Source organism: Heptranchias perlo, chromosome 13, assembly GCF_035084215.1.
Source record: "Heptranchias perlo isolate sHepPer1 chromosome 13, sHepPer1.hap1, whole genome shotgun sequence".
Classification (NCBI taxonomy): Eukaryota; Metazoa; Chordata; class Chondrichthyes; order Hexanchiformes; family Hexanchidae; genus Heptranchias; species Heptranchias perlo.
In genome coordinates, this window is record NC_090337.1 from 7,922,526 (window position 1) to 7,948,018 (window position 25,493).

Sequence of the window (25,493 nt, forward strand, 5' to 3'; positions counted from 1 at the left end):
ATGGGGCAACCAATTTGCGCACAGCAAGGTCCCACAAACAGGAATGTGATAATGACTAGATAATCTGTTTTAGGTGATAGTTGAGGGATAAATATTAGCCTGGACACCGGGAAGAACTTCCCTGCTCTTCTTCAAAATAGTATCGTGGGATCTTTTACATCCACCTGAGACGGCAGACGGGGCCTCAGTGTAAAGTCTCATCTGAAAGAAGGCACTTTCGGCAGTGCAGCACTCCTTCAGTACTGCACTGGGAGTGTCAGCCTAGATTTGGTGTTCAAGTCTCTGGAGTGAGACTCAAACCCATAACCTTCTAACTCAGAGGTGAGGATGGTACCCGCTGAGCCACGGCTGACACAATGGAAAGTGCCAGAGGTAGATGAAAACCAAACTTTCACCAGTTCCATTGTGACAGAACATCCTTGCATTTGACTATGGAAAGAAACTGGGAACAGTTATCTGACACATTATTGTCAAGGTGTCGACTGCACCTTCTTTAATAACCAGACCTACTCTCCATGTAGTTTAGAGAGATCACCAGTCAAGTACCTTGAAGTCGTCTGAGTGTCAGTTTGGGGGGTTTGTAAGGCTAGTCCTGACTGCTATTTAAAGGCAGCCCATTGTTTGATTACAGGTTTTGCCTGCCAATCTTCAATTCCAATTTACCCGGGCCAGATCCGTTCTCAACCCACTGAAATTGGCCCTCCTCAAATTAAGTATTTTTACTCTAGATTGCTCCTTGTCCTTTTCCATAACTAATCTAAACCTTATGATACAGTGATCACTGTTCCCTGAATGTTCCCCCACTGACACTTGCTCCACCTCATTCCCCAGAACTAGATCCAGCAATGCCTCCTTCCACAATGGGCCAGAAACACACTGATCAAGAAAGTTCTCCTGAACACACCTCAGAAATTCCTCCCCCTCTTTGCCCTTTACTCTATTACTATCCCAGTCTATATTAGGATAGTTGAAGTCCCCCATTATCACTACTCTACAGTTCTTGCACCTCTCTGTAATTTCCCTGCAAATTTGCTCCTCTATATCCTTCCCACTAATTAGTGGCCTATAGAATACACCCAATAGTGTAATGGCGCCTCTATTGTTCTTAACTCTAACCAAATAGATTCTGTCCTTGACCCCTCCAGGACATCCTCTCTCTCTAGCACTGCAATATTCTCCTTAATCAATACTGCCACCTCCCCCCTTCTTTATTTCCTTCCTCATCTTTCCTGAAAACCTTGTATCCAGGAATACTTAGTACCCAATCCTGCCCCTTTTTTGAGCCAGGTCTCCATTATCGCTACTACATCATATTCCCGTGTGGCTATTTGCGCCTGCAGCTCACCGACCTTATTTACCATGCTTCGTGCGTCCTTTAGGGAAGGAAACCTGCCGTCCTTACCCAGTCTGGCCTATATGTGACTCCAGACCCACAGCAATGTGGTTGATTCTTAATCGCCCTCTGAAATGGCCCAGCAAGCCACTCAGTTGTCACCATCACCTTCTCAAGGGCAATTAGGGATGGGCAATAAATGCTGGCCTTGCCAGCGATGCCCACATCCCATGAACGAATAAAAAAAAAACTTGCACTCTAAATCTATCTTAGACCGTCTCGTATTCTCTCTCAGTCTGATCCCACCCAATACTGCACTATTTCTTACTCTAGTGCTATCTGTCTCTCCCAATCCTTTATGCACCTTGTTTCTCCTTTCTAATGCTACACCCTGGTGCCCATCCCTTTGCTGGTCATGTGGATTTCTCAGTAGCTTGGTCGAGAAACCCTGAAGCACAATGATGGATTCCAAAACATTCGGAATGTACACTTTTGTCAGCTGTGGTCTGTTTTGCAATAAAATGCACTTTCATGCAGAAATTGTACAGCAAATGCAATCACAAAAACAATACTTGTTTACTAATTTACAGAGGGAGAGTGGAGTGGCATGAATTGCTTAACCTTGGCAACCAGCAGATAAAAGTCACATAAAACAATTATGGTTTTTCTTGTGTGCTATTAGTCATCCTGTAAACTTGTCAGTGTTTGAGATGAGGGTCACACCCATGGCCTGGGCGTTAGGCCTGTTTTTTTGGAGGGGAGTGGAGAATGTACCTCGTCTCCTCCTTCATCCTTTTGTTTTTCTCCCTCTCCCTCTCCCCACCCACTTTGTGTTTACAAATCAAAGTGCTCAATCGTTAAGTGTGCCAGACGGTGAGAGGTGTATTTTTGGTTCATTTGGGTGGAAAGTGGCTGCTGTTCACAGGAAGGGAATGTTGAAGAGACTTGGACCCAGCTGAGTGACTTTAAGCTAAGGTAAGAATTTATTTAAACAGAGTGGAACACATTGTATTCTAAAGAGTAAGATTTTTCTTTGATGTTTGTTTTGATTCCTGTTAATACGTTATTTTCAATGAGAACAATGACCTAGCGTCCTATTATCGTGAAGGACTAGAAACCAAAAAAATGTTTGTGGTGCTACTTACAGGGCTGTGAAGGGTGAATTTTATCAGGGCACATTATTGGCTGGTGATGTGAAAAATCAACGTGTGTAAATACAGAATGTCAGTTAACAAAGCAGCTGAAGTAAAAACTCTACAGAATTATAGAATGATACAGCACAGAAGGAGGCCATTTGGCCCATCGAGACTGTGCTGGTTCTTTGAAAGAGCTATCTAATTAGTCCCTCCACCCACCTTGCCCTTTCCCCATAGCCCTGCAAATTTTTCCTTTTCAATTATCTATCCAATTCCCTTTTCAAAATTACTACTGAATCTGCTTCCACTGCCCTTTCAGACCGTTACAAACTCCCAAGTGTCTAGCCTTTGGCCCTCCATTCAACATGGCATTTCTGCAGCCGCCGATCTGCTCAATCACTCCCTCACCTCCACCTTTGATGCCCTTATTCCCTTTAAAATCATTACTCCTTCTCACCCTGATCATTCCCCCTAGTACAGCCCCCATCTCTGCTCCCTTAAGTCCAAGTGACGCAGACTTGAACGTTCATGGCGGACAATTGGTTTAGCCAGTTATCACCAGATCTGGGCTGGGCCACATAAAGCACTATCAGGTCCTGATCTCATCTGCCAAAACTGCTGACTATTCCAGGATCATCCTGGAATGCAAACATAGCCCCTGGCTTCTCTTTTTCACTACAAACCGTCTTCTTAAACCCCTCTCCCCTGCCTCCGCCACCCTCACCTCCAAAAACAAGTGCGAGGAGCTCATGGACTTCTTTGTCACTAAGATTGAGACCATCCGTTCAGCTGCCTCTGCCGCTTCCCTCCCTTCCCACAGCCCACCAAGGCAAACTTCCCCTATGGTTTCCCCCCTGCCCTAGCCCTGAACTTGCATCTTTCTCTAGTTTCTCTCCTATTTCCCGTCATGTCCTCTCCGGTCTTATCTTGATCATGAGACCCACCTCCTGCTCCCTCGACCCTATTCCCACCAAACCGCTGACCACCCAACTTCCCTTCCTGGCCCGCGTGTTATCTGATATTGTTAACGTTTCCCTCTCCATGGGTACTGTCCCCCTCCCCTTCAAATCTGCCATCATCACCCCCTCCTCAAAAAACCCACCCTTGACCCATTTGCCCTTGCAAACTACCACCCCATCTACAACCTCCCTTTCTTCTCCAAAGTCCTTGAACATGTTGTCACCTCCCAAATCCATGCCCATCTTTCTTGCAACTCCATGTTTGAACCTCTCCAATCAGGTTTCCGCCCCTGCCACAGCACTGAAACGGCCCTCATCAAAGTCAGAAAAGACATCCTATTCGATTGTGACCATGGTACACTATCCCTTCTCATCCTTCTCAACTTGTCTGCAGCTTTTGACACAGTTGACCTCCTCCAACGCCTCTCCTCTAAAAGACAGAGAACAGTCACACTCTCTAAGTAGGAGATTGGCAAGATATAGGAACATATGAACAGGAGTGGGCCATTCAGCCCCTCGAGCCTGTTCCACCATTTAATGAGATCATGGGTGATCTGTATCCTAATTACATCCACTCGTCTTGCCTCCATATCTCTTAATACCCTTGGCTAGCAAAAATCTATTGATCTCAGATTTAAAATTATTAATTGAGCTAGCATCTACTGCTTTCTGTGGGAGCGAATTCCACACTTCTACCACCCTTTGGGTGAAGAAGTGTTTCCTAACTTCTCTGCATGGCCTGGCTCCGATTATAATGTCATGTCCCCCTGTCCTAGACATCCCCACCAGCGGAAAATGTTTCTCTCTATCTACCCTATCAATTCCTTTCAAAATCCTAAAAACCTCAATCAAATCACCCCTCACCCTTTTATATTCCAAGGAATGCAAGCCTAGTTTATATAATCTCTCTTCACAATCTAACCCTTGGAGCCCTTGTGAATCTGCACTGCACTCCTCCTAAGGCCAGTATATCCTTTCTAAGCTGCAGTGCCCAGAAGTGTACACAATGCTTCAGATGTGGTCTAACCAGGGCTTTGTATAGCTGTAGCAAAACTTCCTCCCCTTTATGTTCTAGCCCTCTAGTTATAAAGGCTAACATTCCATTAGACTTTTTGATTATTTTTCATACCTGACTACTACATTTTAGTAATCTGTGTACACTGACCCCCAAATCTCTTTGGACCTCCACTATTCTGAGCTTTTCACCATTTAAAAATTACTCGGATCGATCCTTTTTTTGGTCCAAAATGGATGACTTCACACTTACCTGCGTTGAAATCCATCTGCCAAGGTTTTGCTCACTCACTTAATCTATCAATGTCTCTTTGCATTTTTATGCTCCCGTCTACAATACTTACTATGCCACCTATCTTTGCATCATTGGCAATCTTGGATATATGGCTCTCTCTTGTGTTATCTAAGTCATTAATAAATATAGTGAATAGCCGAGGCCCCAGCACAGATCCTTGTAGGACATCACTAGTCACTGCCTTCCAATTCGAGTACATACCCATTATCCCCACCCTCTGTCTTCTACCCCCTAATCAATCTCCTAACCAGATCAATAATTTGTCTTCAATTCCATGAGCTTTAATTTAGCTAACAGTCTCTTATGTGGAACCTTATCAAATGCCTTCTGGAAGTCCATAATAACTACATCCCTGTCTATTGCTTTTGTAACTTCCTCAAAAAATTCAATTAGGTTCATTAGACATGACCTACCCTTTACAAATCCATGTTGACTCTCTCTAATCAGCTCAACTTTCTCTAAGTGCTCAGTCACTCTGTCCTTAATTATAGGTTCCAATAACCTACCCACAACAGAAGTTAGACTAACAGGTCTATCATTTCCTGATTTCTCTTTGATAAAGAATACGTGTATTATACAGAATACGGTAGTCTTCATCCAATTAAAAGAAAGTCTATCCTTTATTAAGTTCGGCATGAAGAGCAGTTGAACAAACAGAGTACAATCAAACATAGATATGTGTTCTTTAATTCCAGCCTGTCTTTGGATACAGTAGAGACATCACCTTCAGTATTGTTCCCACTAACAGCCAAAAGTGTGGTCTTTTTATGCCACTTTTCCTCATACTTTGGAAACGCCCACCAAAACCTATTTAACGCACACAGACTGAGCATCTGTTTGCCAAACACTATTTAAAAACAACTGGCTTTGAAATGGCCATTTCTCCACAAAGATTGCTGTGTCTTTATTCACTCAAAGCATGTGTGACATTCCTCCCATTCATTGACCTTATGCAGATTACACTGTCCTTGTTGAGAGTGAAGTGTGACTTTCCTGTACTTGATTGATCTTTCCCTAGACTGACTGTCTTTGTTGGTTGTTTATCAAGTAACAAGGTCAAAGTCGCCCAAAGTAATTCAACAGTCAACAGGACTATCTTTGTTTCCTTTGTTTGATAAGACAGAGATGGTCAAACTCCTCATTCTCAAGTGACACCATTTGCATCGACACAATAGAATGTCAATTGACATGTTTTGACTTGTTTGTTCTGAGGAACTCCCTATGATTTATACCAGTATTGGTCATCTGTTGTCTCGTTTCCCTCTGATTGGGTGGCTATTCAACCATATCAGTCTTCACACTGTTTCTCTTCCCCTCATCCATGTCGCAACACTTTCTCTTACCTTTAGAATCATAGAAGTTTACAACATGTAAACAGGCCCTTCGGCCCAACATGTCCATGTCGCCCAGTTTATACCACTAAGCTAGTCCCAATTGCCTGCACTTGGCCCATATCCCTCTATACCCATCTTACCCATGTAACTGTCCAAATGCTTTTTAAAAGACAAAATTGTACCCGCCTCTACTACTGCCTCTGGCAGCTCGTTCCAGACTCTCACCACCCTTTGAGTGAAAAAATTGCCCCTCTGGACACTTTTGTATCTCTCCCCTCTCACCTTAAATCTATGCCCCCTCGTTATAGACTCCCCTACCTTTGGGAAAAGATTTTGACTATCTACCTTATCTATGCCCCTCATTATTTTATAGACTTGTATAAGATCACCCCTTAACCTCCTACTCTCCAGGGAAAAAAGTCCCCGTCTATCTAACCTCTCCCTATAAGTCAAACCATCAAGTCCCGGTAGCATCCTAGTAAATCTTTTCTGCACTCTTTCTAGTTTAATATCATCCTTTCTATAGTAGGGTGACCAGAACTGTACACAGTATTCCAAGTGTGGCCTTACTAATGTCTTGTACAACTTCAACAAGACATCCCAACTCCTGTATTCAATGTTCTGACCAATGAAACCAAGCATGCCGAATGCCTTCTTCACCACCCTATCCACCTGTGACTCCACTTTCAAGGAGCTATGAACCTGTACTCCCAGATCTCTTTGTTCTATAACTCTCCCCAACGCCCTACCATTAACGGAGTAGGTCCTGGCCCGATTCGATCTACCAAAATGCATCACCTCACATTTATCTAAATTAAACTCCATCTGCCATTCATCGGCCCACTGGCCCAATTGATCAAGATCCCGTTGCAATCCTAGATAACCTTCTTCACTGTCAACAATGCCACCAATCTTGGTGTCATCTGCAAACTTACTAACCATGCCTCCTAAATTCTCATCCAAATCATTAATATAAATAACAAATAACAGCAGACCCAGCACCGATCCCTCAGGCACACCGCTGGTCACAGGCCTCCAGTTTGAAAAACAACCCTCGACAACCACCCTCTGTCTTCTGTCGTCAAGCCAATTTTGTATCCAATTGGCTACCTCATCTTGGATCCCGTGAGATTTAACCTTATGTAACAACCTACCATGCGGTACCTTGTCAAAGGCTTTGCTAAAGTCCATGTAGACCACGTCCACTGCACAGCCCTCATCTATCTTCTTGGTTACCCCTTTAAAAAACTCAATCAAATTCGTGAGACATGATTTTCCTCTCACAAAACCATGCTGACTGTTCCTAATCAGTCCCTGCCTCTCCAAATGCCTGTAGATCCTGTCTCTCAGAATACCCTCTAATAACTTACCCACTACAGATGTCAGGCTCACCGGTCTGTAGTTCCCAGGCTTTTCCCTGCCGCCCTTCTTAAACAAAGGCACAACATTTGCTACCCTCCAATCTTCAGGCACCTCACCTGCAGCTGTCGATGATTCAAATATCTCTGCTAGGGGACCCGCAATTTCCTCCCTAACCTCCCATAACGTCCTGGGATACATTTCATCAGGTCCCGGAGATTTATCTACCTTGATGCGCGTTAAGACTTCCAGCACCTCCCTCTCTGTAATATGTACACTCCTCAAGACATCACTATTTATTTCACGAAGTTCCCTAACATCCATGCCTTTCTCAACCGTAAATACCGATGTGAAATATTCATTCAGGATCTCACCCATCTCTTGTGGTTCCGCACATAGATGACCTTGTTGATCCTTAAGAGGCCCTATTCTCTCCCTAGTTACTCAAATAATGGAGTTACACTTGCAATTCCTGAATCGAGAGAGCTTTGGAAAATTATGGCTAAAGCATCTGCAATTTTCTCACCTACTTCCTTTAAAACCAGGGGATTTGTCAGTCTTTAGTGCCATTATTTTTTCTAATACTGTTTTCTTGCTTACGTTAACTTTAGTGAGTTCCAGTCCTTGATTCGACATTAGTTTCCCTGCAATGTCGGTTATATTATCCTCGTCCTCTACTGTGAAGACTGACACAAAGTAATTATTCAACAAGTCTGCCATTTCCTTATTTTCATTTGCAATATTACCCACATTTGTTTTTAATAGGCCCACACTACCCTTAACTACCCTTTTTCTTCTAATATAATTGTACAAACTTTTTGAGTTAATCTTGATATTCGTCGCAAGTTTCTTTTTGTATTCCCTTTTTGCAGCGTTTAATAACTTTTTTGTCTTATCTTTGCTGTTCTTTATATCTCTCCCAATCCCCTGGATCTACACTATTCTTTGCACTTTTGTAGGCTCTTTCCTTTAGCTTTATGTTATCTCTCATCTCTTTTGTCAATCATGGCTGTTTTATTTGGTAAGTAAGGCTTTTGCCCCTTAGGGGTATATATTGGTCCTGTATTAAGCTAAACTCTTTTTTGAACACCTCCCACTGTTCATCTGTACTTTTACCCGATAACAATTTTGACCAGTTTGCTGTCGTCAGTCTCTGCCTCATTCGTTAAAGTTAGCCTTACCAAAATCTAGAATCTTAGTTACTGTTTTAAATTCCTCCTTTTCAAACCCAACTGTGAGAATGTAGATATGTTTTCACGTTACTTTTATACAGAACAGGATAGGCACGTACAGATTACTAAATAAATAAACTAGGTGGATAATGTGGAGCTAAAAGGGTTGTTCGGATTAAAACACATAGGGTTTTAAAACAAAGGCTTTTGATCACAGCAGGGCGGAGTGTAAGAGAGATTACTGCAATATAAAAGACAATATGTTGCTATACAGCACGCATCAAAGGTTTGTACAACAAAACTACGGATCAGGAACAGCAATGATAGGAAGTAACAGTATCGTATGAAAAGACATGAGGCCTCTCATCCCTGACTAGATATCTGTTTTTCAGAGAACCGGGAGTCATAAAACAACCGATAGAGTTGCATCCAGCAGGAAGTAAAAAATGGCATAAAAAGAGCTTCAACATTTGACTCAGTAGGAACTTTGCTTTGCCGACTAGGCCAGATACGTGAATGGGCTTAGGAAAGCCATTCTCGCGATTTACCACTAGGAGTTCCCTGCACAGATGGTTTCAGATGGGGGGGTTAAATGTGTACTATTCTGTATGAAATGTTAAATGTTGAATGTTTTGAAACAAGAATAAATGAAGTTAATTCTCAGACATATTACTGTCTTTAGCTTTACAAATCTGTTAAAAGGATAAGGAGGGAATTATCCCAATACTACCATTGAATTCGATCATATTATGATCACTGTTAGATTATTAACTAGGTCTGGCTCATTACTCATTAATAAATCCAGTTTGGCCTGCCCTCTTGTTGGTTCTAGAACATATTGTTCCAGAAAAACTATCTTGAATGCACTCATGAAATTCGCTACTTTCTGACTTAAGCTATTCTGCTCTTCCCAATCTATATGAAAATTAAAGTCTCCCATTAAAACAACTCTGCTTTTGCTACAAACCTCTAATCTCTGAATTAATACATTCTGCCATTTCATTGCTGCCATCAGGAGGCCTAGACACAACTCCCATTACAGTTGTAAGTCCTCTCTTTTTCCTTAATTCTAACCTTAGCATCTCTGCTGATTGCTCCCCATTACCTATATCCTCTCTTACCATGTGTGCCTATAGAGATATATGGAGACAAATAGTATAAATCAGGTTTAGGGTAAAAACTGAACTGGATACATTCTTCAGTTTTTTTTAATGAAACTATAATTGCAAGGTAGCTGCAATCTATAGCCACAGTGAACAACATTCCTAGGATGCCATTCCTGCGAATGTCAGGTCACAGCCTGTTAGTTTGGGGTTTGTGTGTCTAGCTCAAGGGATCCTGAGTTTCACCTACTGAGGGCTGCGTTTGCCGGCAATGTGTCCGCTAGTGCATGGCTGTACAGACAACGCAGGGAAATGGGAGGTGTAATTGGTCACCACTCACCCAGCATTCTACTTGGAATGTGTCATTTGCTCCGCAGTGATTAGTGACACCGTGTGCGAACCTCTGGTTTCCGGGCAACCCGATGATGTAATTGTTCTGCGCATGCGCCTGGCCTTCCAAGGAGGGCTTTCCCTGCACTTGTTGTTGCACATGTGCAAAAGGGTCTCCAGTTATGTCAACTCACTTAGCGCTGTGCGTTCTGTGAACTCGGGAGTGTTTGCGCTGTGCGTTCTGTAAACTCGGGAGTGTTTGCACTGTGCGTTCTGTAAACTCGGGAGTGTTTGCACTGTGCGTTGTCTGAACTTGGAGTGTTAGCGCCGTGCGTTGTCTGAACTCGGGAGTGTTAGCACTGTGCGTTGTCTGAACTTGGAGTGTTAGCGCCGTGCGTTGTCTGAACTCGGGAGTGTTAGCACTGTGCGTTGTCTGAACTCGGGAGTGTTAGCACTGTGCGTTGTCTGAACTTGGAGTGTTAGCGCCGTGCGTTGTCTGAACTCGGGAGTGTTAGCACTGTGCGTTGTCTGAACTCGGGAGTGTTAGCACTGTGCGTTGTGTGAACTTGGAGTGTTTGCGCTGTGCCATGACTATCCTCCACCCCCACCTCCCTCCTTCCTCCCCCGTCCTGTCCACCCACGCCTCGCAAATCCATTGGTTAATGCACCAGGACATGTCCCTGTCTCATCTCAATCTGCTCCCACCACGGTTGCAGCCTTTGTACACTGTAGATGGGAACTGTTGCGAGGACAGGAGTTCCTGCCTACATTATACAAAGACCGCAAGGAGGGGGGAGTACAGATGGAGGGAGAGGAGGGGGGAGTATGGATGGAGGCAGAAGAGGGGGGAGTACGGATGGAGGCAGAAGAGGGGGGAGTACGGATGGAGGGAGAGGAGGGTGGAGTACGGATGGAGGGAGAGGGAGAGCGGAGTATGGATGGGGAAAGGGGGTGGGGGGAATATGGTTGGAGGGGAGGGGCTGTTTGTATGGAAGGGAGAGGGGTGGGGGAGTATGGATTGAGGGGAGAGGGAAGGGGGAGTATGGATGGAGGGGTGAGGGGGAGTATGGATGGAGGGAGAGGAGGGGGGAGTATGGATGGAGTGGAGAGGGGGGGAGTATGGGTAGAGGGAGGGGGGGGGAGTATGGGTAGAGGGAGGGGGGGGAGTATGGGTAGAGGGAGGGGGGGGAGTATGGGTAGAGGGAGGGGGGGGAGTATGGGTAGAGGGAGGGGGGGGAGTATGGGTAGAGGGAGGGGGGGGAGTATGGGTAGGGAAGGAGGGGGGAGTATGGGTAGGGAGGGAGGGGGGAGTATGGGTAGGGAGGGAGGGGGGAGTATGGGTAGGGAGGGAGGGGGGAGTATGGGTAGGGAGGGAGGGGGGAGTATGGGTAGGGAGGGAGGGAGGGGGGGGGGAGTATGGGGAGGGGGGAGTATGGGGAGTATGGATGGAGGGGTGAGGGGGAGTATGGATGGAGGGAGAGGAGGGGGGAGTATGGATGGAGTGGAGAGAGGAGTAAGGATGGTGGAGAGAGGGGAGGGGGGAGTATGGATGGAGGGGAGAGGGGAGTATGGATGGAGGGGAGAGGGGAGTATGGATGGAGGGGAGGGGGGAGTATGGATGGAGGGGAGGGGGGAGTATGGGTAGAGGGAGGGGGGAGTATGGATGGAGGGGAGGGGGGAGTATGGATGGAGGGGAGGGGGGAGTATGGATGGAGGGGAGGGGGGAGTATGGATGGAGGGGAGGGGGGAGTATGGATGGAGGGGAGGGGGGAGTATGGATGGAGGGGAGGGGGAGTATGGATGGAGGGGAGGGGGGAGTATGGATGGAGGGGGGAGGAGGGGGGAGTATGGATGGAGGGGGGAGGAGGGGGGAGTATGGATGGAGGGGAGAGGGGAGTATGGATGGAGGGGAGAGGGGAGTATGGATGGAGGGGAGAGGGGAGTATGGATGGAGGGGAGAGGGGAGTATGGATGGAGGGGAGGGGGGAGTATGGATGGAGGGGGAGGAGGGGGGAGGATGGATGGAGGGGGAGGAGGGGGGAGTATGGATGGAGGGGGGAGGAGGGGGGAGTATGGATGGAGGGGGGAGGAGGGGGGAGTATGGATGGAGGGGGGAGGAGGGGGGAGTATGGATGGAGGGGGGAGGAGGGGGGAGTATGGATGGAGGGGGGAGGAGGGGGGAGTATGGATGGAGGGGGGAGTATGGATGGAGGGGGGAGGAGGGGGAGGAGGGGGAGGAGGGGGGAGTATGGATGGAGGGGGGAGGAGGGGGGAGTATGGATGGAGGGGGAGGGGTGAGTATGGATGGAGGGGGAGGGGGAGGGGGGAGTATGGATGGAGGGGGAGGGGGAGGGGGGAGTATGGATGGAGGGGGAGGGGGAGGGGGGAGTATGGATGGAGGGAGAGGGGGGAGTATGGATGGAGGGGGAGGGGGGAGTATGGATGGAGGGGGAGGGGGGAGTATGGATGGAGGGGAGAGGGGAGTATGGATGGAGGGGAGAGGGGAGTATCGATGGATGGGAGGGGGGAGTATGGATGGAGGGGAGTATGGATGGAGGGGAGAGGGGAGTATGGATGGAGGGGAGGGGGGAGTATGGATGGAGGGGAGTATGGATGGAGGGGAGAGGGGAGTATGGATGGAGGGGAGGGGGGAGTATGGATGGAGGGGGGAGGAGGGGGGAGTATGGATGGAGGGGGGAGGAGGGGGGAGTATGGATGGAGGGGGAGGGGAGTATGGATGGAGGGGGAGGGGAGTATGGATGGATGGGAGGAGGGAGTATGGATGGAGGGGAGAGGGGAGTATGGATGGAGGGGAGAGGGGAGTATGGATGGAGGGGAGAGGGTAGTATGGATGGAGGGGAGAGGGGAGTATGGATGGAGGGGAGAGGGGAGTATGGATGGAGGGGAGAGGGGAGTATGGATGGAGGGGAGAGGGGAGTATGGATGGAGGGGAGAGGGGAGTATGGATGGAGGGGAGAGGGGAGTATGGATGGAGGGGAGAGGGGAGTATGGATGGCAGTGAGAGGAGGAGTTACAGTCAGTAATTTTTTTTCCCAGATGGATGGGCCAGCATGTTACAAATGTGCTCTCCTCATCCGTATCTATCTCGTGATCATGTGACTGCCATAATGCTTTTAAGATTGCAGCTAATTGAAATGATCTAATTTACGGCTGGCCTTGGTTGATGAAAGTCCATTAGAAAATGTTTGTTTAGTTTTCTGAAAGCCTCATTGCTTTCAGATCGTTCAATAATTCAGGAAATCTAGCAGGTGAAATCTTTGCGTTTGTTGGGTGTTTCTCTGCTACGTCCCTTTCAAACCCCAGGCAGCACAGTGCGACCCTGAATCTACTTGTGGATGAGATGTGAAGGGATTTAGCAACCAAAACTGGGCCGGAAAGGGCAAGAGAGGATTCTCGCAGCAATTTATCGAATCAGGTCGGTAACTTTCCATTTTAAGTGAACAATTATAGATCGTGTTTCCAACCCTCCAGGATTGCTCTGGAATCTCCAGGAGTTAAAGATTAATCCCCTCTGAGCAAAAACCCGGGAGGAAATTCATAAGGAGCGTTTTTTAAAAAAAATTTTCATATTCTTTGAATACATTTGCAATTTAGTTGTGGAAAGATTGGAAATGCAAAACAAAAAGGCTGTTTGACTTGGGCGGGGTGGCTGGAGGCTGGAGGTCACGTGATGAAAGCTCCAGGAATACGCCCACCCAGAGTTGGCAACCCTATTCGGAGGGAGGTTAAGGAGTGTTCTTTGTGTTATGCTCTTGGAGGGGAATCGGAGATGGGGGAAGCAGGGGGAGGCCCGAGGTTTCCAGGTGGGGCCCAGAGGTACATTCAGGTAAATATATATATATATATATATATATTTTTTAAAAGCTCACCTCGCTGGGCCTCCTCTGGCTCCTGTTCACGTCAGGTTTTCCTGGGTGGGACAAGTCACCACACTCAGGCCGCAGGCTAAAATAGTTGATTACATCATCAGAACCCGACCTAGAATCATAGAATCATAGAAGTTACAACATGGAAACAGGCCCTTCGGCCCAACATGTCCATGTCGCCCAGTTTATACCACTAAGCTAGTCCCAATTGCCTGCACTTGGCCCATATCCCTCGATACCCATCTTCCCCATGTAACTGTCCAAATGCTTTTTAAAAGACAAAATTGTACCCGCCTCTACTACTGCCTCTGGCAGCTCGTTCCAGACACTCACCACCCTTTGAGTGAAAAAATTGCCCCTCTGGATCCTTTTGTATCTCTCCCCTCTCACCTTAAATCTGTGCCCCCTCGTTATAGACCTGCATGTTTAAAGAGGACCCCACCTGCTTGGGGCGTGTGTCTTTGCTCCCTGCAATTTAAAATTGCAGTCGGTCAGATCGGGATGGGAAAGGAGTGGGTACGTTGCCCCCCCCCAAACTAATTTGTAGCGCACTGACCGCAACCCTGGCTGAGATGTGCCAACTTCGCACAGAGCGGGGATCAAGCTTTCGACTTTCTTGCTCTGTCCGGCTCAGTTTATTCGCACAGTTACGCTGATCGTCTCTGCCTGAAGTTCACAGGAATTTCATTAAACCTTTACGTTCAACAGGGTGGTCATGGGATCAAATGGCACATGATCAAATGTCACATGATCAAATGTCATGTGATCAGAACTCCAAGATCGTTCCAACCAGAGTTGGCAACCATGCTTAGATGTGGGTTGTGTGATTCCGAAAAGGCGGACTTCATTTGTTCCAAGTTAAGAAACTGAGATAATATGGTAAGTGTTTGTGTTTGATAACGCTCCTTGAACCAACTTGGGATGTTTTACGAAGTTAAAGGCGCTACATAAAAGCAAGTTGTTGTTGTGCGTTGTCTTTTTTTTTATTTGTTCATGGGATGTGGGCTTCGTTGGCAAGGCCAGCATTTATTGCCCATCCCTAATTGCCCTTGAGAAGATGGTGGTGAGCCGCCTTCTTGAACCGCTGCAGTCCGTGTGGTGAAGGTTCTCCCACAGTGCTGTTAGGAAGGGAGTTCCAGGATTTTGACCCAGCGACGATGAAGGAACGGCGATATATTTCCAAGTCGGGATGGTGTGTGACTTGGAGGGGAACGTGCAGGTGGTGTTGTTCCCATGTACCTGCTGCCCTTGTCCTTCTAGGTGGTAGAGGTCGCGGGTTTGGGAGGTGCTGTCGAAGAAGCCTTGGCGAGTTGCTGCAGTGCATCCTGTGGATGGTACACACTGCAGCCATAGTGCACCAGTGGTGAAGGGAGTGAATGTTTAGGGTGGTGGATGGGGTGTCAATCAAGTGGGCTGCTTTGTCCTGGATGGTGTCGAGCTTCTTGAGTGTTGTTGGAGCTGCACTCATCCAGGCAAGTGGAGAGTATTCCATCACACTCCTGACTTGTGCCTTGTAGATGGTGGAAAGGCTTTGGGGAGTCAGGAGGTGAGTCACTCGCCGCAGAATACCCAGCCTCTGACCTGCTCTTGTAGCCATAGTATTTATGTGGCTGGTCCAGTTAAGTTTCTGGTCAATGGTGACCCCCAGGATGTTGATGGTGGGGGATTCGGCGATGGTAATGCCGTTGAATGTCAAGGGGAGGTGGTTAGACTCTCTCTTGTTGGAGATGGTCATTGCCTGGCACTTGTCTGGTATGAATGCTACTTGCCACATATCAGCCAAGCTTGGATGTTGTCCAGATCTTGCTGCATGCGGGCTCGGACTGCTTCATTATCTGAGGGGTTGGAAATGGAACTGAACACTGTGCAATCATCAGCAAACATCCCCATTTCTGACCTTATGATGGAGGGAAGGTCATTGATGAAGCAGCTGAAGATGGTTGGGCCTAGGATACTGCCCTGAGGAACTCCTGCAGCAATGCCCTGGGGCTGAGATGATTGGCCTCTAACAACCACTACCATCTTCCTTTGTGCAAGGTATGACTCCAGCCACTGGAGAGTTTGCCCCCTGATTCCCATTGACTGCAATTTTACTGGGGCTCCTTGGTGCCACACTCGGTCAAATGCTGCCTTGATGTCAAGGGCAGTCACTCTCACCTCACCTCTGGAATTCAGCTCTTTTGTCCATGTTTGGACCAAGGCTGTAATGAGGTCTGGAGCCGAGTGGTCCTGGCGGAAACCAAACTGAGCATCGGTGAGCAGGTTATTGGTGAGTAAGTGCCGCTTGATAGCACTGTCGACAACACCTTCCATCACTTTGCTGATGATTGAGAGTGGACTGATGGGGCAATAATTGGCCGGATTGGATTTGTCCTGCTTTTTGTGGACATACCTGGGCAATTTTCCACATTGTCGGGTAGATGCCAGTGTTGTAGCTGTACTGGAACAGCTTGGCTGGAGGCGCAGCTAGTTCTGGAGCACAAGTCTCCAGTACTACAGCCGGGATGTTGTCGGGGCCCATAGCCTTTGCTGTATCCAGTGCACTCAGCCGTTTCTTCATATCACGTGGAGTGAATCGAATTGGCTGAAGACTGGCTTCTGTGATGGTGGGGATATCGGGAGGAGGCCAAGATGGATCATCCACTCGGCACTTCTGGCTGAAGATGGTTGCAAACGCTTCAGCCTTGTCTTTTGCACTCACGTGCTGGACTCCGCCATCATTGAGGATGGGGATGTTTGCAGAGCCTCGGGAGCGTTCGCGCTGTGCGCGGTCCGAGCTCGGGAGCGTTAGCGCTGTGCGCGGTCCGAGCTCGGGAGCGTTAGCGCTGTGCGCGGTCCGAGCTCGGGAGCGTGTGCGCTGTGCGCGGTCCGAGCTCGGGAGCGTGAGCGCTGTGCGCGGTCCGAGCTCGGGAGCGTGAGCGCTGTGCGCGGTCCGAGCTCGGGAGCGTGAGCGCTGTGCGCGGTCCGAGCTCGGGAGCGTGTGCGCTGTGCGCGGTCCGAGCTCGGGAGCGTGTGCGCTGTGCGCGGTCCGAGCTCGGGAGCGTGTGCGCTGTGTGTTGAAGAAGAAGAAGAAGAAAATTGGGCAGATTTAATAACGGGCAGCTGACCCACCACTCCAGCTTCACGTCTGGGCAGCAGGTTGAAGGTCTAGCCCACTGTTTACAGCAGTAAATAGACTCTCATTTTGCACTGTGAAAGTATCAAACTTTAATTACACACGACTGTCTGACCAACTTAATTGGCATGTTTGTGTGGTGGTAGAATGACTATCTTCTTGTGTCAGGAACCTAAATGGGACCCCCGAGAACTTGCCAGCAGCAATTTGCGCAGCAATATCAACACGATAGTGAGAGGTCAAGCTGAGGCCATGACTTAAGAGTTGGGACAAAGGTGGAAATTATGGGTTTGGCTGTCAGGTGACGAGTGCAGGGGCGTTAAGAGTGAAAGCCCTTACCCTGCCTTAAAGGGTGATGAAAGCAGATTCAGTGGTAACTTTCAAAAGGAACTTGGATAAATACTTAGAAAGGAAAAATTTGTAGGGCTATGAGGAAAGAGCAGAGGGGTGGGACTAATTGGTAGCTCTTTCAGAGAGCCGGCACAAGAAGAATGGGCTGAATGGCCTCCTTCTGTGCTGCATGATTCTAAGTCCTCTGAACGGTCAGTCAAAGAGCAAAATAACAGAAGGTTGCGGGTTCAAGTCCCACTCTAGAGACTTGAGCACAATAATCCAGCCTGACGCTCCCAGTGCCAATACTGAGGGAATGCTGCCCTGTCGAAAGTGCCGTCTTTCGGATGAGCCGTTAAACAGAGGCCCCATCTGCCCTCTCAGGTGTCTGTAAAAGACCGCGTGGCATTATTCAAAGAGGAGGGGAATTTTCTAGGTGTCCCAGTGGAGCACGCAATAGATCCAAAATTGCTGGGCTCCCCCTTCTGCTTCTGGAATGGCAAAAGGGTAAGAATTCTGGCTGCCCAGAGTTCAGGATATTGACCCTGTCCCAAGTATTGTGAAATTCAGAAGGTCGTGGTCTCAAACCCCACTCTGGAGACTAGAACACAAAATCTAGACTTGGCACTTCAGTGCAGTACTGAGGGAGTGCTGCACTATCTTAGTTGCCGTCCTTCGGGTGAGACATTAAAACCGAGGCCCTCTCGGGTGGACGTAAAAGATCCCATGGCACTATTTTGAAGAAGAGCAGGGAGTTCTCCCGGTGTCCTGGCCAATATTCATTCATCAACCAACATTACTAAAACAATTTATTTGGTCATTTATCTCATTGCTGTTTGTGGGACCTTGCTGTGCACAAATTGGCTGCCATGTTTGTCTACATTACAACAGTCATTATATTTGAGTAAATAGTTTATGCAGTTATTTTGTTCCTGAAGCTTTCCTCTCAAATATTGAATCCCAAATACCCTCAGCTATCATCTTTAAACAATTTCAGTATAACAGGAGTGAACTGAACCCTATCCTCTCGTATCTTTCAGCTCACTGGCTGACTGTTCCAATCTTACTTTATACAGTGTTGTTCATGAACCACCTAGACAGGACTTTGCACTTTATAATGAAATTTGATTATCCCTTGTTCTTAAATGGGAACCCGGCAGGTTATCCTTTGCCCTTCTCAAGTGCTTGAATGTTTTCCGTAACGTGGCCCATTGCCACTGGTCTCAGCTCATATGCTGCTGAAGCCCTTATCCATGCCTTTGTTCCCTCCAGACTAGACTATTCCAATGCTATCCTGACCGTGCCTCCCACCTTGCACCCTCCGTAAACTTGAGCTCATCCAAAACTCTGCTGCTGGTATCCTAACTCGCACCATGTCCCGTTTGCCCACCACCCCTGTGCTCACTGACCTACATTGGCTCCCAGTCCGGCGACGCCACGAATTAAAAAATTCTCATCCTTGTTTTCAAATCTCTCCATGGGCCTCGCCCCCTCCTATCTCTGTAGCCTCCTCCAGCCCAACAACCCTCCGAGATCGCTGCGCTCCTCCAATTCTGGCCCCAAGGGCATCCCCGGTTTTCATCGCTCCACCACTGGTGGCCGTGCCTTCAGCTGCCCAGGCCCTAAGCTCTGGAATTCCCTCCCTTTACCTCTCCACCTCTCTCTTCTCTTTGGAGACGCTCCTTAAAACCTGCTTATTTACCTGCCCTAATACCTCATGTGGCTCAGTGTCAAATATTGTTTGATAAATTGTTCCTGTGAAGCACCTTGGGGGCGTTTTACGATGTTGAAAGCGCGATATAAATGCAAGTTGTTGTTGAAACTCCACCCCTGCTTTTCAGACTTCTGTCTGTTTTCTCTTCCTACGAAAACCTCAAGCAACAGCTTATAATTATGGTGATCTAATTTATGTCTGTATTGTCATAAATACAGTTATTAGTAGAACAGGGAATGGTAGATTGAGTCTTGCAAAGAAAGAACGGATGTGTTTATATTGGCCTCATGATGTCCCAAATGCTTTAAAATCAATGAAGTACTTTTGAAGTGTAGTCACTGTTGTAATGTAGGAAATACAGCAACCAATTTGCACACAGCAAGGTCCTACAAACAGCAGTGTTATAATGACTATCTAATCTGTTTTAATGATACTAGTTGAGGGATAAATATTGGCCAGGACATCAGGAAAAACTCCCCTGCTCTTACGTCCAGCTGAGGGGGCAGACAGGGCCTCAGTTTAACATCTCATCCAAGAGACGGCACCTCCGACAGTGCAGCACTCCTTCAGTACCACACTGAAATGCCAGCCTAGATTATGTGCTCAAGTCTCTGGAGTGGGGCTTGAACCCATCAACTTCTTGAGGTGTTCCAACTGAATGAAGAATTTCATTGCTTAATTATACTTGCATTAAGTAAGGCTGACTTCAATGGGATGAGACAGAGACTGTCCACAGTAAACTGGGCAAATCTGTTAATGGGTAAAACGACTGATGATCAGTGGGAAATGTTTAAAGAAACATTTGACGAGATACAGAACCGGTTTATACCCCTGACGGGCAAGAACTCTACTTGCCAAAAAAAAAAGCCATGGACAATTAAAGAGGTAAGGGACAGTATAAGACATAAGGAAAGGACATACAAAAAGGCAAAAAATGGCACAGATCCTGGCGAATGGGAAAGATACAAAGATCAACAAAGGGTCACAAAACAGATAGTAAGAGCTACAAAAAGAGAATATGAAAAGAAACTTGCAAGGGATATCAAAACCAATACGAAGAACATTTATAGTTATATTAGGAAAAAGAGGGTGGTCAGGAGCAGTGTTGGCCTCTTAAAAACTGAAAGTGGGGATATTGTCATTGACAATGGGGAAATGGCGGACATGTTGAACAATTACTTTGTGTCAGTATTTACAGTAGAAAAAGAGGATAGCATGCCGGAAATCCCAAGAAAACTAATATTGAATCGGGGTTAGGGACTCGATAAAATTAACATAAGTAAAGTAACAGTAATGAAGAAAATAATAGCACTAAAGAGTGACAAATTACCAGGACCAGATGGTTTCCATCCCAGGAAGTAGGTGAGCAGATTGCAAATGCCCTAACTATAATCTTTCAAAGTTCTCTAGATTCAGGAACTGTCCCTCTAGATTGGAATATTGCACATGTCACTCCGCTTTTTAAGAAAGGAGAGAGAGGGAAACCGGGGAATTATAGACCAGTTAGCCTAACATCTGTTGTGGGGAAATTGCTGGAGTCTATAATTAAGGATAGGGTGACTGAACACCTTAAGAATTTTCAGTTTATCAGGGAGAGCCAGCATGGATTTGTGAAAGGTATGTCGTGCCTGACAAACCTGATTGAATTTTTTGAAGAGGTGACTAAAGTAGTGGTCAGGGGAATGTCAATGGATGTTATTTATATGGACTTCCAGAAGGCATTTGATAAGGTCCCACATAAGAGACTGTTAGCTAAGTTAGAAGCCCATGGAATCAAGGGAAAAGTACGGACTTGGTTAGGAAATTGGCTGAGCAAAAGGCGACAGAGAGTAGGGATAATGGGTAAGTATTCACATTGGCAGGATGTGACTAGTGGAGTCCCACAGGGATCTGTCTTGGGGCCTCAATTATTCACAATATTTATTAACAACTTAGATGAAGGCATAGACAGTCTCATATCTAAGTTTGCCGATGACACAAAGATTGGTGGCATTGTAAGCAGTGTAGATGAAAACATAAAATTACAAAGGGATATTGATAGATTAGGTGAATGGGCAAAACTGTGGTAGATGGAATTCAATGTAGACAAATGTGAGGTCATCCACTTTGGATCAAAAAAGGATAGAACAACGTACTTTCTAAATGGTAAAAAGTTGAAAACTGTGGATGTCCAAAGGGACTTAGGGGTTCAGGTACATAGATCATTGAAGTGTCATGAACAGGTGCAGAAAATAATCAATAAGGCTAATGGAATGTTGGCCTTTATATCTAGAGGACTAGAGTACAAGGGGGCAGAAGTTATGCTGCAGCTATACAAAACCCTGGTTGGACCGCACCTGGAGTACTGTGAGCAGTTCTGGGCACCGCACCTTCGGAAGGACATATTGGCCTTGGAGGGAGTGCAGCGTAGGATTACTAGAATGATACCCGGACTTCAAGGGTTAAGTTACGAGGAGAGATTACACAAATTGGGGTTGTATTCTCTAGAGTTTCGAAGGTTAAGGGGTGATCTGATCGAAGTTTAAAAGATATTAAGGGTAACGGATAGGGTGGATAGAGAGAAACTATTTCCGCTGGTTGGGGATTCTCGGAGTAGGGAGCACAGTCTAAAAATTAGAGCCAGACCTTTCAGGAGTGAGATTAGAAAACATTTCTACACACAAAGGGTGGTAGAAGTTTGGAACTCTCTTCCGCAAATGGCAATTGATACTAGCTCAATTGCTAAATTTAAATGTGAGATAGATAGCTTTTTGGCAACCAAAGGTATTAAGGGATATGGGCCAAAGGCAGGTATATGGAGTTAGATCACAGATCAGCCATGATCTTATCAAATGGCAGAGCAGGCACGAGGGGCTGCATGGCCTACTCCTGTTCCTATGTTCCTATTAACCGCTGGCTCTGATAGTTTCCTTCTTTGACGAACGAAGGGGCAACTCTGAGCTGTCAAGGCACCACAATACACCCATAGACGTAAACTTCTTTTGTACTTACAGCTCTCCACATGGGAAGTCTAATATTACCTGTAAGGTTTGTCTTCAGAATGTACATTGAGTTTTAACTGTACTCAGTTTGCAGGTAAATCTGTTGCTGGGGTGGGTAGAACCTCATTTAAATACAGAAATGAAAGTTTGTTTTCATTGGATAATGGATGACAGCTTGCTCTTCAATGACCAATGATATGAGCACTAATGCAGCTGCAGGGAGGAGATATTGCCTATCTTGTGAACCGGGTGTGAATATGTGGAAGGTCAGTACAAATTGTTTGCAATGAATCACAATAAGACTTGTCATATTTCCCTTTTTGAATGATTTTTTAAGGAGGCTGATTTGAAAAGGTTTCAGCTGGGTGAGTGGGCATTATTCACTACCTGGTGTCAGGTGTTTAGTTTCTATCGGGACAGGTGTTTATCAGATAACAAATCTTGTACTCTGCGTTCACTCTGGATGAAGTACAATATTAGTGATCCAGTGGTTGAGAATTAGTGTCTTGTTAAGAGTTTCTGACTGAATTGAGCTGTACTTAAAATCAACTTCATTTTACTGAAGGAACCAGCTTGATTACAATGAAATAGTTTGAGGCATCTGAAGTACTGTATTGGCCCGATGTTAAAATTCTCATCCTTGTTTTCAAATCCATCCATGACCTCGCCCCTCCTTACCTTTGTTCTTCTATATATCCTTCTATTCCTTTCTCCCTCATGTACTTATCTAGCTTTCCCCTTAAATGCATCTATGCTATTTGCCTCAACTACTCCTTGTGGTAGCAAGTTCCACATTCTCACCACTCTCTGGGTAAAGAAGTTTCTCCTGGATTTATTAGTGACTATTTTATACTTATGGTCCATAGTTTTGGATTCCCCCACAGGTGAAAACATTTTCTCTACGTCTACTGAAACCTTTTATAATTTTAAAAGATCTCTATTAGGTCACCCCTCAGCCTTCTCTTTTCTGGAGAAAAGAGCCCCAGCTTAATTTGGGCCGAAGTGGGAAGACTCTGCGGATCTCCTGCCAGCTCAACCAGGATCAAGGTAAGTGCTCAACCAGGCCCCACAGGGAAAGCTAAGGCCGCCCCCAACCCACTACCCCCTCCACCCCCTTTCCGAATGCGAGTCACCCGCAGAGCTCGATCCCGCCACCTACCTTGTATTGAGAAGATGACCGGCAAGTTAATGAGACCCTGGAGTTAAAATGGTCCGTGCTTGATTTCTGGAGCAGTGAGTGAGTTTCCAACTCTGTTCCATCCATCCGTCCAAAACCCGCCCTGTGTTTAAAAATCAAGCCCATGGTGTCAGAACTGGGATGGAAATGGAAGACCGGAACCTCCCAGATCATAGGAGGCTGGGACAAAATGTTATAGAAGAAAATACAAATGCTTTGAAGAATATACAACAGCAAAAGACTTAGGAAACATAACTGACTGGTACTTTACCATAGCTGATGGGTGAGGAAGTGTAAGGGATGTTGAATGCATTTGTGTATGGGAAAGGATAAATGGAACCCGCAGGTATTAACGGACAAGTTAACTGGCACAGGCACAATGGGCCAAATGGCCTCCTTCTGTGCTTTAAGATTCTATGACGTTTGAGGAATATTTCAAGCCTTCGAAGAATATTACGTGTGAAGGGCATGTCTAAAACTTGAGGAGAAAGCGTTGATCTGTTTGCAGTAAATTTGCAAATGAAAACTAATCTGTGAATACAGGTCCCTTTGTGAGTGGCTTCATTGATGACAGATTCAGAGTTGGCATATTGCATTTTGGGGAGGGGGGGTGCTTTTGACCATTTGTGACAGGAAAGGATTTTGAAAAGAGTCACTGTTAATCCTGTATTGTGTATTCTACTGAGCCTGGACACTATTTCTCTGGAGCTTCTGCCACAGTTAGGGTGGGAGACTGGGGAAACCCCTGTACAAATTCCACCACATTATCCTCGATGATGTAGATTCAGATCATGGACTCCCACTTGCAAAGAAAGAATGACTTGCATTTATATTGTGCCTTTCGTAACATCCCAAAGTGCTTTTCCTCCAGGATTCTTGCAGCAGAGTCCAGGAGATTAATCTTTAAATTCCTGGAGACTCCAAGACAATCCTGGAGGGTTGCCAAACCTAATCCTCAAATCCAATGATCAACACTGACACCCCACCCTACAGCCCAAGAGCCAATGTTCTCCCTTTATATTGATTCATAACACCTGAATTCAGACTCTTAACCAGATATTTTGTTTATCAGCACAGAATTAATTATTCTTCAAGTATAGTTAATTGTACAAAAAATTGTTCCTAAAATTCTTTTTTAAAATTACAAATATGTACTTTTTGGTGAGTTAGATTAACCATGGGGAAAATGTCTTCCTCTGAATACTTCACCCTCCATTGTTGAATCACACTGTAAGATTTTGAGAATCACCACTTGATGTCATAAGTCAGAGGTCAAATCTCAGGTGTTGTTTTGGACAAACCGAGCATCAAAGGGGTGGAAGTTGTACAAAAGCCTAATTTTTTTTTAAAAAAACAAATTTGTTTGGATTTTCAAAACCCCATTTGATTCCACTCCACACCGAATACAACGCAGCAAATATTTACATTTGTGATGGACTTTAAATGAACAATTGGCAATCTCCATGGAAACCAGCAAGACAACTCAGCTTGAATCAATGTTTTGTTTGCTGCCTTGGCACATCTCACATCAGACAGTGGTGTAACTGGAGCTGCTACTGATGTCACCTGGAGCTGGTGAAAGGTAGCCATCTGGTCTAATTTCTTTTGTCACACAGAGCCATTTTGGACCGTCTTGCCTTCCTGTTCCGAGGGTCAGAAGAAATGTTTTATTCTAGGGCTTGCCACCTGCAGTTTTCCCATTCTTTCGGATGAGACGTTAATCCGAGGCCCCATCTGCCCTCTCATGGACGTAGAAGATCCCACGGCACTATTTCGAAGAAGGGCAGGGCAGGGGAGTTCTCTCCGTGGCCAATATTTATCCCTCATCCAACTTCACTAAAACAGATGATCTGGTCATTATCACATTGCTGTTTGTGGGACCTTGCTGTGCGCAAATTGGCTGCTGTGTTTCCTACATTACAACAGTGACCACACTTCAGAAGCATTTAATTGGTTATAAAGCACTTTGGGATGTCATGAGGTCGTGAAAGGCACTATATAAATGCAAGTCCTTTCTTTCTTTTTCCTCCGAGACCCATTGTATCTTTTTTTAAAATCTGGAATTTGTATAATACAGCTGTTTAAATATCGCCACCTGCAGGCATGTGATCATGTAGCCTCTATTTCTAGAGTTTTCTTACCTGGTACCTTTTGTGTTTGAGGTGGCGTTTCTCCACAGGTCAGATCGTTTCACAGCCTTTGGTTCCTTTTGGTACATCGCGGTGAACTTTATTGTGTCTAATTTCATTAACAA

The 25,493-nt window shown here is 46.1% G+C and overlaps 1 protein-coding gene across 2 annotated transcripts in view; it reads left to right on the top strand.

Annotated features, from left to right (window-relative positions):
• The first annotated feature begins 2,083 nt into the window (after window positions 1-2,083).
• gpr160 (G protein-coupled receptor 160) overlaps window positions 2,084-25,493 on the top strand; it is a 30,431-nt gene continuing 7,021 nt past the window's right edge. The window contains exons 1-2 of one of the 2 annotated variants that reach the window (XM_067994905.1): window positions 2,084-2,308; window positions 22,996-23,109. The gene's annotated coding sequence lies outside the window, so the exon portion shown is untranslated. The remainder of the gene's footprint in view (window positions 2,309-22,995; window positions 23,110-25,493) is intronic. The other variant, XM_067994906.1, reaches the window with a different exon arrangement.